Below are 13,051 nucleotides of genomic sequence, written 5' to 3' on the forward strand. Positions count from 1 at the left end.
AGAAGAGGGGGGGGGGAAACTAAGCTATAATAGTGAAAAATGTGCGGTACTTCGTCCGATAGGCCTTCAAGGCGAAGTACCGCACATTTTTCCCTATTAAAGCTTAGTTTGTTTCCCCCTCTTCTTTGATCTCTTTACTTGTTCGCGTATTTACTGTACACTCTCTTGACTATTGGAGGTTCTCGTGTTTTGTCCAAGATAGTTTATTTTATCTGTTCCAAATTAATATGGAAAACACGAGTGTTATGTTGTAGTTGGAGAAACTACAGTTCCGCCGTTCACGAGCAACGATGGAAACGCGACTTGACCAGCAACCTTCTGTTAGCTTCTCAGCCATTAGTGTTACCTCTTCAATTTATGATGAGGTACGTCTTCGCCGTTCCAAATATAATTGCCGATATCTAAAAAACGTGTATTTATTTCTTTCAGAGCTCTGTCTTCCATATCCGAATTGCAAATTATCCGTTTAAACGCAGAGTAACTTTAAATATATGGAAGTTATTAAACTAAAATTTTATAAATCATATATAATATATCATAATACAGGAATCCATACCTCTACTTGGAATGCTTATCGCGGCAGATTGTAGTCTCGATGTGGTTGACGGTTTTTTTGACGTCACTATGTTAACTTAACCAACAACTACGTGAGAGGGGAGCACGCGCCGATGTAATTTGTTCTCTGGTAGGTGGGGCCAAAGCCGTCAGAGTGATATTACCATACGCGATTAGGCCGGATAAGCATTCCAATTAGAGCTATGGATTCCTGCATAATACAATAAAATATATGATACTATAAATAAAATATATTACAGGGTGTCTCAGGGTGATCAGCCAGAGAATTGTTTCTCAAAAACTACTTAATCTACAGTTATGGAATTTTCAGAGTATATTTATTTTCAAATGAACCTTTTAATTTGTAAATCTCAGAAAAAAATATTTTTTTCACTGTTAGGTGTCAGACAAAACGTTTCGATGAGATAGTTTGCAGAACCTATAAATAAAAGTGGTTCCATAGAAAAAGGCCAATTTTCAAATAGCTATTACGTCATGAACAAAAATAAGTTGGTTCTACCTCAAATACCTTTTGCGAAGCCATTTCTAAATTAAGTTATAAGCGCTACGCTATTCAGTGTACCATGGAATAAGGTTTTTAATAAGCATTAAAATTCGCCGAAAAAATGTGTTTTGGGGTATCTAGCAGGACTTAAATGTCTAATTGTTTAATTGAATAAAAAAATAATATTTCGTACACTGAATAGTCTTAATACTAATAATCAGCTAAGCTTATACCTAAGAAGCCACACAGCTGACCTAAGTCAACTAGTGGCTTCTGGTGGTCGGGTTAAATTGCGTAGGAGGGTGGTGGCAAGCCCTTCTAGCTTATAGCTTAATTTAGAAATTATATAGCCGCTCATTACTTATGAACGTTGGGTAACGTGCCTTCGGAGGCCTTAGAACGAACTATACAATAATTATAATATTATGATAAGATACTAATAATTTATAGATATTCCCACCCAGAGAAGATAATGCAACCGGGCAGCCACTGGAGGAAAAAACTACAACTGACTAGCAGGCTAGCTGGGAGTATACCACTCTCATTCTAGCTGCTACTAACTACTGACTCTACAGCTCTGCTTTAATGACTCTTATATTAAAGCTATTTTAGGTAGTACCAACTTGTTTTTGCTTATCAGGGATTTGAAACGTTTTTAGAAAACTACAAAATCGTTTCCAATTTTCCACAAATTTACCTTGAAAATTTCAGAACTCTACATTAAATAGTTTTTCAGAAAAATGTTCTGGCCGATCGTCCTGAGACATCCTGTCTATAATACATGATATAACATATATAAAATATGATATGTATAATATATTACATATAGTATTTGGGTTTAATAACCTCCACGTTCACAAAGGAGTTTCAGTATTTATAAACTTCCCAATGCGTTGTAGTGAAGATCCGACCGCCTACATTGAACAGAAATGTTCGACCCTGAGGCCGGCTTTGTCCAGAGCTTTGATGGACGTCCAGTCGTCATTGGCCATGGCCAGAACGAGAGTGTTGGCTTCGTTCGACACCTATCGCAAATTTAGGAAACATCCCGCCCTCAGAAGGTTCGTTCATATTTCTTGTACACTTACAATTGTTAGTGGAAACTATTACATCTTCAGTGTACAGTAAAGTGTGGCCGCGAATAGTTCAGTTTTCCAATTTCATGGTAATTATAGACAATATTTATTTATTTTGTTTAGACATACATAGTTTCCTGATTTAAGGCCCGTTCACACTGTACAATTAATTGGGCAACTTAATTGTATCCAATTAATTGTAAGGAAGAAAATTGTATAGTGTGAACAGAAATATTGTAACAATGGCTCCAACTATTCCTGTTCACACTATGCAATTTTCTTGTTTACAATTAGGTGGATACATTTAAGTGTCCCAATTAATTGTATAGTGTGAACCGGGCTTTAAATAATTCAAAATGAAACACACTTTTCAAAATGATTGCTTTGTTTGACGCCATTGTAATTCAAAAAAGTATTAGTTTTTTAGAGTAAAGTAATAAAATAGCTTCGATAAAACACGAGTTCCACTGACTGGTGACTCTATGTAGGTTTGATTTCGCACAAGATTAGCAGAAAGTTAAGCCAAAGGTTTCCACTAAAGTATTACCATAAGTCTATAATAATTTTTAGTAGTGTTGTGCCTTTTTTCTGAAAATTTTCCGTACATTTCCGAAAAAAAGGCTTTCATTCCATGATTAGTCTAATATATTGTTTAGTTAGAAGAAACCACCTATGGACTGTGAGAAGGATAATAAAATACGCGAAAAAGTAGATAAATCCATAATTAAAAGGGATAATATAGCTAAATCCTAAACAAATTTGAAGAAATTTAAAAACTTACTAATAACTCGTACCGATAGGTCTTCGAGCAACGCGAAACTCGGATCAAATAGATCTTCGAGTAAAAAACTAAATTAAAAATAAATAAAATAGCCAGAAATTCCAACGGTAGACCGGTTTCGTTCTATTTGGAACTCATCAGTACCGTGCGGGAAATCTGGCTGGCGACTATCAAATCGAAAAGAGAAACAAAGCCTAAACATTAAAAATTTCAAAACGCGTTGCATATAGCAACGGAAAGCCGAAAAGGGGGGAGTGTGGTGGAGAATCTATTTGATCCGAGTTTCGCGTTGCTCGAAGACCTATCGGTACGAGTTATTAGTAAGTTTTTAAATTTCTTCAAATTTGTTTAGGATTTAGCTATATTATCCTTTTAATTATGGACTTATCTACTTTTTCGCGTATTTTATTAATATATTGTTTGCAAATTAAAATAAAACGGCATTTTCGACTAATTCTTTCGAATCTAAAAGTATAACTAAACTTCGAGACTAGTTTAAACTGATTAACAATGTAACACTACTAATGTTTTGTAGAATGTTTACTGATATTCCTAATAACCTCATGAAAAATTGTTTGTCTTAATTTTTATAGAGGGCTTACAAGCCTCCAGCTGACTTAGCCCTCTAATCGCATTGTACATTTTAATTGGCACAATCAATTAAATTTAAAAACCCTTAAAAAGTAATTAATGTTCAAATTTTTTATTTTTCATAAATGTGTTAGACGAAATAATAACTCGCGCATTATATCGAAGAGGCAAAGAACACCTATAGGGGCTATTGACCTAAATCCAAGAAAACGTGTGATCTCACTAGAAATAGCTCGCAATTAAAATTTACATCGCGGAAAATATGGAACTGACACACACCGGAATAATAGGATTATTTAATTTATAACCAGAATGAAACAGTCTTTGTATCTTTCGAAAGAAGATAGCGTGAGGAAGAAGCAGCTTCTGCAGCTAGCCAGGCTAGTCACTTTATTTAGTTTCTTTTATGAAATAGGGTCTCTATGAAGGTTTTTAACGGGTGTTCCGTTTATTACAGCAAAGTGGAGAGAATGCATAACTTGGCTTTTCAACAAACGGCTTCACGCGTCTCTGAGCTACTGGAGAAGAGTTTTACGGCCGCTCAGCACGGACCACCCTTTTTCTGCAGTTTAGCCATACGAAGAGGTACATTCCCCTTTTCCGTAATCAGCTAATTAAGTCGCTAATTAAGACTAAAAGCGAATCGTTCGTACCAGGAATAGATTCGTCCGAGATTGATTTGCAAGAGCGAATCTTCCTGGAAGCCGATTTGAGTCGGTTGAGGGACAAGATGGCTTCCGTGGTTCAAACGCTGACGCGGGCGGTGGCCGAAACGCTGGTCGAATGCGAAATCCGGAACAAGCACAATTTAATGTTCGGAAACGAACCGAGACAGATATTGACCCCCGCGAGTGTCCCGGGGTCGTCGCCCTCGACCGCGACCGCCGAATCCCGCTTTCCTCCGCCCGTCGCCTCGTCTTCTTCGGTCGCCTCGGAGACGACTGAAGTGGATCTGCCCGAATGTTTCACTTCGTACCAAAGTTTCATGTCGAGACTGGCCCAACAAATAAGCGGAGGACACGTGGTCAAGAAGAATTTAAAGTTGATAGACGAAAAATTGGACGACGCCACGGACTTCGTCAACCGGTTCGTGGAAGAATCGACGCTTAAGGGTTTAGTCCAGTTTCTGGACCACTCGGACGCTGAACAATTTAGAAAATTCATCAGTTCCGAAGATTCGCGGGTAGGTGTCACCCGAGGGATCGGACATTCGTTAAAAGGGAAATGTTACGAATAGCTAGTGGTAGAAAAAGTGGAGAAACCTCTTTCTATTTACTATACTAACCAAGAGTAAACTATTCAAATTTTTACTTTTTTAAATTCACGTTCATATATTCTCATTATCTGGTTCACGAAACTGCGTGAAAAGGGTACAGAGCAAGTTTGCTTGGTATCGTTGAGTATTAGTGGCAACGGGACTGAAAATCAAGCAACTTTATCATATACCTTCTACAATGCATTCTCACGAGACATTAATGCTCTGTGAAAGGCTGTTTAATATTGTCAACAGAAGGCGCCAGGCGTACTTTGATAAAGTTCCTTGATTTACAGTCCCGTTGCCACTAATGGTAAGCTTAAATCCTATGGAGAAAATCCGGTCTGGGGCTCTATATTATTCTCAAGTCAATGCTTGGTATAGAGCTAAAGCTATGACGAATAAAGCAATCGCTCACTAGCTTTTATTATAAACCAGGATACACGAAGACGTTAAAAATTGTTTGAACGATAAAACAGCATTGGTAAAAAGCCAATAGGACTGCAGTCCATCGTTGCGAATCTGACGTAGCAAAAAATACTAGAAGACCATCTTTACGAATACTTATTCATTTCTAACACCCGTTGAATAAACTAACATCGACATTTTTCCGAGGGGCTGACCACTATCCGTAATCTGTGTACACGCCCATAGCTTTGACTGTGCTAAAGTGATTATGTAATCGATTACATATTTAGCACTACCAAAGGCTGTACTCGCTGTAATCGGTGTACAGAATTGACTGTGCTAAAGTGATTATGTAATCGATTACATATTTAGCACTACCAAAGGCTGTACTCGCTGTAATCGGTGTACAGAATTTAAGGAAGTTGTTAGCCTCTCGAATTTTTTCAATAGCTAGTTTTAAACTCGGAGTTGAATCGTTTTAGCAACACGTGTGACCATATCTTTTGAGATTCAAAATCCTGTACTCAAAATTTTCAAGTGTCCGACCCCTCGGTCTCGTCGGACATTCTCAAGGACGAAGAACTTATCATTTGACCTTGTAGGAAATAATAGATCAGATTAGTCAGTGGAACTTTCTCTTGAGTTCCAAGCTTCCGGACACGTTGGTCACGCAACCACCGGTCCTAATCGTGTCCTGCCGGGTGGTCCGCGACAAACTCGTCCAGCAATTATCCGTGTTCATGTCAAGAATAACGGAAACGGCCAAGCTCTTTGTCGTTCAGAAATCCATTCCTTTGAATCGAACGTTATCGGACATTTTACAGGTACGTGCGTCTGTCCATTTATAATAATTTGATTAAGATCGAGACGTCTCAGAGACCCGCCCTATTGGCATCACGTAACCACGATAGGTCTTTGTCCCAGTTTTCGGACACGATTGAAATGATTGGGTTGCCCTTTTGTTACTAGTACTAGGCTTTCTCTATCTCAATTACTTATATTACTCTATTTAATACGAATAAAAAGGGTTTAACGTGGAACGAGGGATCTTCGTGGTCCGAATACATCGATTTCAATTATAAATACAACGAAAGTTTGGACCAGAGTTTCCTTCTGAGGAAAGAGATAGAATTATTGGAAACGTATTTTTCAGTATGTATTCGTATTTTTGTAATACACGTGCACATAAGTAACATAATAATAATAAGTATGACACGTCTACTAATAGCGTACAGGTTTCAACAATGTTCATTTAAATCTTAAAGTTGTTAAGGACTGAGAATTGTTACTTGACTGTAGAACTGATGGAGACGATGCCCGAGAAATCTCTTCCGTTAGCGTTGTTTACAGAGCAGCCAAGGATTAGCCAAAATAATGATGAATTATAGAATTGGATCATATAATTCCCTGCTATAATCACTTATCTCGATTTTGACTGAAAAAATTTTAGAATTCGAAACCTAAACACATTTTGGTTCGTATTCCTCGCCATCAAATTAAGATGGTCACAATTTGCTACCGAGCATTTGCCGTAATAGGTGTACACAGTGGCTTAATTGCTTACGGTACTATCACACTGTATTCAACATGTAAAAACACCACATTCATTCTGTAATCGCTCAGGAATCACCCTCTTCAGAAGTATTTTGAAATACCTCAGGAATCACCCTATTCAGAAGTATTTTGAAATACCTCAGGAATCACCCTATTCAGAAGTATTTTGAAATACCTCAGGAATCACCCTCTAAGTATTTTGAAATACCTCAGGAGTCACCCTCTAAGTATTTTGAAATACCTCAGGAATCACTCTCTAAGTATTAGGGTGATAACTCAGGAATCACCCTCTAAGTATTTTGAAATACCTCAGGAATCACCCTCTAAGTATTTTGAAATACCTCAGGAATCACCCCCTAAGTATTTTGAAATACCTCAGGAATCATCCTCTAATTATTTTGAAATTGCTCCGGAATCACCGTCTAATTATTTTGAAATCGCTCCGAAATCCCCCTCTAATTGTCTTGAAATCGCTCCGGAATCACCATACAATTATTTTGAAATCGCTCCGAAATTCCCCTCTAATTGCCTTGAAATCGCTCCGGAATCACCATACAATTATTTTGAAATCGCTCCGAAATCCCCCTCTTATTGTCTTGAAATCGCTCCGGAATCACCATACAATTATTTTGAAATCGCTCCGAAATCCCCCTCTAATTGTCTTGAAATCGCTCCGGAATCACCATACAATTATTTTGAAATCGCTCCGAAATTCCCCTCTAATTGCCTTGAAATCGCTCCGGAATCACCATACAATTATTTTGAAATCGCTCCGAAATCCCCCTCTAATTGTCTTGAAATCGCTCCGGAATCACCATACAATTATTTTGAAATCGCTCCGAAATCCCCCTCTAATTGTCTTGAAATCGCTCCGGAATCACCATACAATTATTTTGAAATCGCTCCGAAATTCCCCTCTAATTGCCTTGAAATCGCTCCGGAATCACCATACAATTATTTTGAAATCGCTCCGAAATCCCCCTCTAATTGTCTTGAAATCGCTCCGGAATCACCATACAATTATTTTGAAATCGCTCCGAAATCCCCCTCTAATTGTCTTGAAATCGCTCCGGAATCACCATACAATTATTTTGAAATCGCTCCGAAATCCCCCTCTAATTGTCTTGAAATTGCTCCGGAATCACCGTCTAATTATTTTGAAATCGCTCCGAAATCCCCCTCTAATTGTCTTGAAATCGCTCCGGAATCACCATACAATTATTTTGAAATCGCTCCGAAATCCCCCTCTAATTGTCTTGAAATCGCTCCGGAATCACCATACAATTATTTTGAAATCGCTCCGAAATCCCCCTATAATTGTCTTGAAATTGCTCCGGAATCACCGTCTAATTATTTTGAAATCGCTCCGAAATCCCCCTCTAATTGTCTTGAAATCGCTCCGGAATCACCATACAATTATTTTGAAATCGCTCCGAAATCCCCCTCTAATTGTCTTGAAATTGCTCCGGAATCACCGTCTAATTATTTTGAAATCGCTCCGAAATCCCCCTCTAATTGTCTTGAAATCGCTCCGGAATCACCATACAATTATTTTGAAATCGCTACGGAATCACCATCTGATTATTTTGAAATGGCCCCGGAATCACCATCTAATTATTTTGAAATGACTCCGGAATCACCATCTAATTTTTTTGAATACGCTCCGGAACCACCCTCTAATTATTTTGTAATCGCTCCGGAATCGCCCTCTAATTAATCACTGTAATCATTCGATGGTTACGTAACCGGTGTACATGAAAACGTTAAGTGTTTAGCATTTCAAAATTTTCAACAGGGGTAGTAGTGTGTTATGCGAAGGAATTAAGGTAGTACTGTGTGATGAGTTTCCTTTTCAGAAGTATCCGATTAGGTAATCAATTTGCGACAAACTGTCATTAACCAATATCTCACCATGTCAATACTTAAGACAATTATGTTACTTATGATATTGGATAGAATATTCCGTTTACAGAGTTCACTTGTTTAAAGGTCCTTTGTTGTTTGGAATCGGAATTACCGGAGGACGTCGACCGTATCCACCGGGACATTCACCATCTGTGGCACAACTCCATTTACGCCCTGCGTCGTTGCAAAGCCTACTTGGAAACCAACAGGGATCCAATGTTGACCTGCATGGAAGTAGCGTATAAGGTTCTTTTCTTCCGTAGAATTGGCTGTTTCACGTTTTTCTCCTTTGGCGATGTAGTTTTCTTTAGAATTGAGTACATCCAAAAACGAAATTCCGCCATAATTTAACCATTATAAAGTCGTCTATTTAAAGTTTGACGAAATTGCTTTCGTAGCTGAACTTTTTTAAAATAGAACATTCTTATAATTAAAGTTGTACCCTAATATAGGTTTCGTTACGAGAGCTGAACGACTGTCTAGGCGACGCTAGTCAAGGAATCTTTACTTCCCCTGACACCGATGCGCAAGAAGTGCAAAACTCTTTCAATCTGGTATGGTTCCGCATTTGAGTGTCTTGATTTGAAAATAATGAGAAATGCTACGCAGTTATCGAAACGTTTTGAGGACGGTTTGGATACCTGCGCGAAAATATCAAAATGGAAAACGGACACGCCAGGGGTCCTATTGAAACTTCCCAATACGGATTCCTTGAGTCAAAAGTTCAACGCCAGAGGAGATCTCTGGAACGAGTACGGTCATACTAAGACAATGGACGCCAAGTGGCTCGCCATGAATTTAACCAAAGTATGAAATCTTTACCGTTCATATCCGATTTATATATATATATATATATATAGATATATATATATATAAACTCTTTAGGAACTGTTGACGGACGTCGAGTTTAACGTGGAACGGTGGCACACGAAAGCCGATTCCTTGTGTTTGTCCCTTCCAGAAAATGATGCGGTACTCGTTGCGTGGCAGGCCATCGTAGATCGATGGAAAAAGTTAATTCCTCTGGTCAAAAATATGCTGCTTTCTGTGAAAGATGAGGTAAAGCTATTATTGTAGTATCGTACATAATCATTTAACCATGGAGTCTTATGGCAAAACCATTTTAAAGCGTCACTGTGATGCAAACGGGCTAATGGTGTGTGCAAAAAATGTTAAAGGGGAACGGCCAAGCTTTTATAAATATGGCCTTATTTCCGTATCAAAAGATTAACAAGACGTTCAATATACTAACACGTACATTTTTTTGTCTTGAAAAAATAGCTTTTGGCCTTAAAGTTGAAACGAAAAATAACGCCAGGTGTTTGGGTTTGAATTTTCGCCGTCATCTTATGGGCCGCCGCCAGCCGCGCCCCTAACCCCGTATGAGCGATTTGCGAACTATCCTAACTTTTAAAATCGCGCAATTTAGGCTTAAGTCTCTTATAACTGGAAAGCGCTGCGCGTGCAAAACAATTTTTTTGCGTCTTAAGCAGCGCGCGCTTTTACGTTGTTTTTCTGTCTCACCGGCTTCTCACCAGGTGTCGCGGCGGACGCGCGCTCTTCGATTTCCTGAAATTTCTTTATTTTATTAAAAATTAACCACTCAATATTTTTTATGCGGTTTTCGCCATAAATTTTAGTTTTTATAGCGCTATAGGGCTATCTAACTGGTTAAAGCTTGACCGTTCCCCTTTAAGAGATAGAACACCAGCAGACAAATTCATAGCTTTTTGTCATCACACCGCTTCAGCCGGTGTCAACTGGGTTGTTATCATCCCTCATTGTTCCGCTGGCATCACGGGGACACTTTTAAATGATTTTACAAGACTCCACGTTTTAGTCTTACACGAGCCTAGTATAGGCAAGAGTAAGACTCCTGTGTATGTGTGTTATCACTTGTAGAATTTCAAATATTTCGTAGGTAAGCTCGTGTGAGACTACTTTTTGGGACTGCCGGGCCCACTTGTTTTCTCTCTATGGCACAACGTCATTACTACAATGGTATAATTTACAGAATGACTGGAAGATGATTTTGAATGGTTTGAGAACCGATGCGCGTTTGGAAGAGTCTGTAGCAACCCCTTCCATCGGATATCTTATTGGAGTGGGAGGTTTCACCGTACACGGCGGATGGGTGGACCGAGCCTGTCACCTTTTAGCACGGAGGCAAATTATAGAAGACGGCATCGATGACGTCGTACGCTTTTGGTTCGCGTCACGGTTCGTCACCACTTCCAATTCCGAATTGGACGTGAGACGGTCGAGTCATTCACCTAGAAAACGTATTCGTAATGGCAAGGGTAGTCACGGACAAGCTCAAGTTGCCAAAGAAGATCTTGTTACTGTAGCCGGGAATTTGCCGACTTTGCTCATCAGAGTAGACGTAAGTTTTTTTACTTAGACCAGAAATATATAATTTATATCCTACGAAAAAAGTACCTATCTTTGTATAATGCTAATATCACACGCTTGTAACATGATCCTTCACAGGCTCCCACTCATGAAAAATAATGAGAGTTGAAATACTAACACTTCCTAAAACTCTGTACATCGAATACAGTCATATGAAATTGATTAGAGACGCCCCTATTAAAGGCAATAAAAGTCATTAGATGACTTGAGCCTAAGGTGGTGCCTTTTGTATTAGTCTAGCTGATTATTATTATTTATTACTATCATGCTAAATCGGTAATCAGTTTAATACAGTCAAAGGTGCAGACTTGTACCCCGATTACGAGGGAGTGGTCCCCCTCGGCAATTACGTCGGGAATAAACATCTCTACACAGTGTCATTTTACTATTTTACTTCGTCAGGTGAAGTTAATTTTGGTTCGATGGGAAATTCGAACCCATTGGAAATTGTCTAGAATCTGCGAAGGTACATCTTTCGTTTTTATGTTGTAGACGGATACTTCTCTCGTAAGATATACAGGGTGTTTCAAAAGGTTATGCAAATATTTTAAGGAGTTGTAGGGGGTGAGTTGAGAAGTATGCCTGTTTTTCCCCATTTTCCTACGATGAGTTTAAAGACCGCCAGAGAGCTTCAAAGTGTGGCCTACTAGCCGCTAGAAGTAGACCGCAACAAGCGCAAAACCAAGCAGAAGGGACTTTAAATACTGTTTAAGTTTACTTTTTTACGCTGGTTACCTCGATTTGTTTACAAAGTCCTTTTTTACCTATCACACGAACCCAAACCTTAATGTTCGCGTTTCCCTGCTGCTTGGTTTTGCGCTTGTTGCAGCCTACTTCCAGGGGCTAGTAGGACACAAGCTCTCTGGCGCTCTTTTATCTCGTCGTAGGAAAATGGAAAAAAAAAAACCGGCTTAATTCTCAACTCACCCCTACAACTCCTGAAAATTTTGCATAACCTTTTGAAACACCCTGTACATTATAAACTTCTGGTTAAACCAAAAATGAATACCTATGACTGTAGAGATTCTAAACCCCAGCCTCGTGTATACTTTGTTGCGAAAGTTAATCTACTTTTGATTTTTCGTCACATACTTCATGCAGACAATCGCCATCTATGCTGTGCTTTTGTTATTTAAAAGCAAATCAACTTTCGGTATGAAATTTGCTATTGCAAATTCTAAATAAGTGTATCCCATCCTAGGCTGTTAAAATTTAGCTACTGAATATACCTGTCATAGTAGATTACGTTTTGTAATTACACTACCGCCATCTCTGGATTCTTTGTTGAACCATCATTTAGCAGACGATTATTAATAGTTCAGATATAAATATAACGATAGAGCTAGCGTTTGGAGCTGTCGCTCGCGAGAGTTCCTACATTCGCACAAATCTCATACACTCTAGAGAAAAATTATTATCTTGAAATCAACTTATTAATCGCGAAATCAGCCTAAAAATCCAGAAATCAACACGAAAATTTTGCCCAAATCAGTTTGTGATGGCTGAAATATCTTTGATATTCAAAATCCCGTACAGAAAATGTTTAAATGTCGAATCACTCGGTCGCGCTAGTCGCTATAATAGGGTGGGATCGACTTACTAATACGAAACATATTTCAGGAGGACTTGCTTCGTTTGAAATCGTACCAGGATTTAGTCTTCCAAGAGCTGAAAGTAAAGTTAAACATCGCGTTGACTTTCCTCTCGTCGCTCGAACAACTTTTGAAATTCTGGTTCGAATATCAGTCTAAGGTGAGGAACCACGACTATGGACTTGTAAACAGTCTTGAATAATTTGATCCATTTCTATTTTGATTAGTTTCTATTATTACAAAAATATCTACCTCTATTGGAAACCGAAGAGGATACCGTTTTCTTCGTTTCTTCTTCCTACAAAGTAAGTACACTATACGTTTTCTATTAAGCGTGTCTCTTGTTAAGTATTTTACTGACAAGGAGACTACCAGAGGTGGTTATCACCGATTTTGTTGAAACTCGGGGGTTAGGTA

This window comes from Leiobunum rupestre, chromosome 8, assembly GCF_980474605.1.
Source record: "Leiobunum rupestre chromosome 8, qqLeiRupe1.1.hap1, whole genome shotgun sequence".
Taxonomy (NCBI): Eukaryota; Metazoa; Arthropoda; class Arachnida; order Opiliones; family Sclerosomatidae; genus Leiobunum; species Leiobunum rupestre.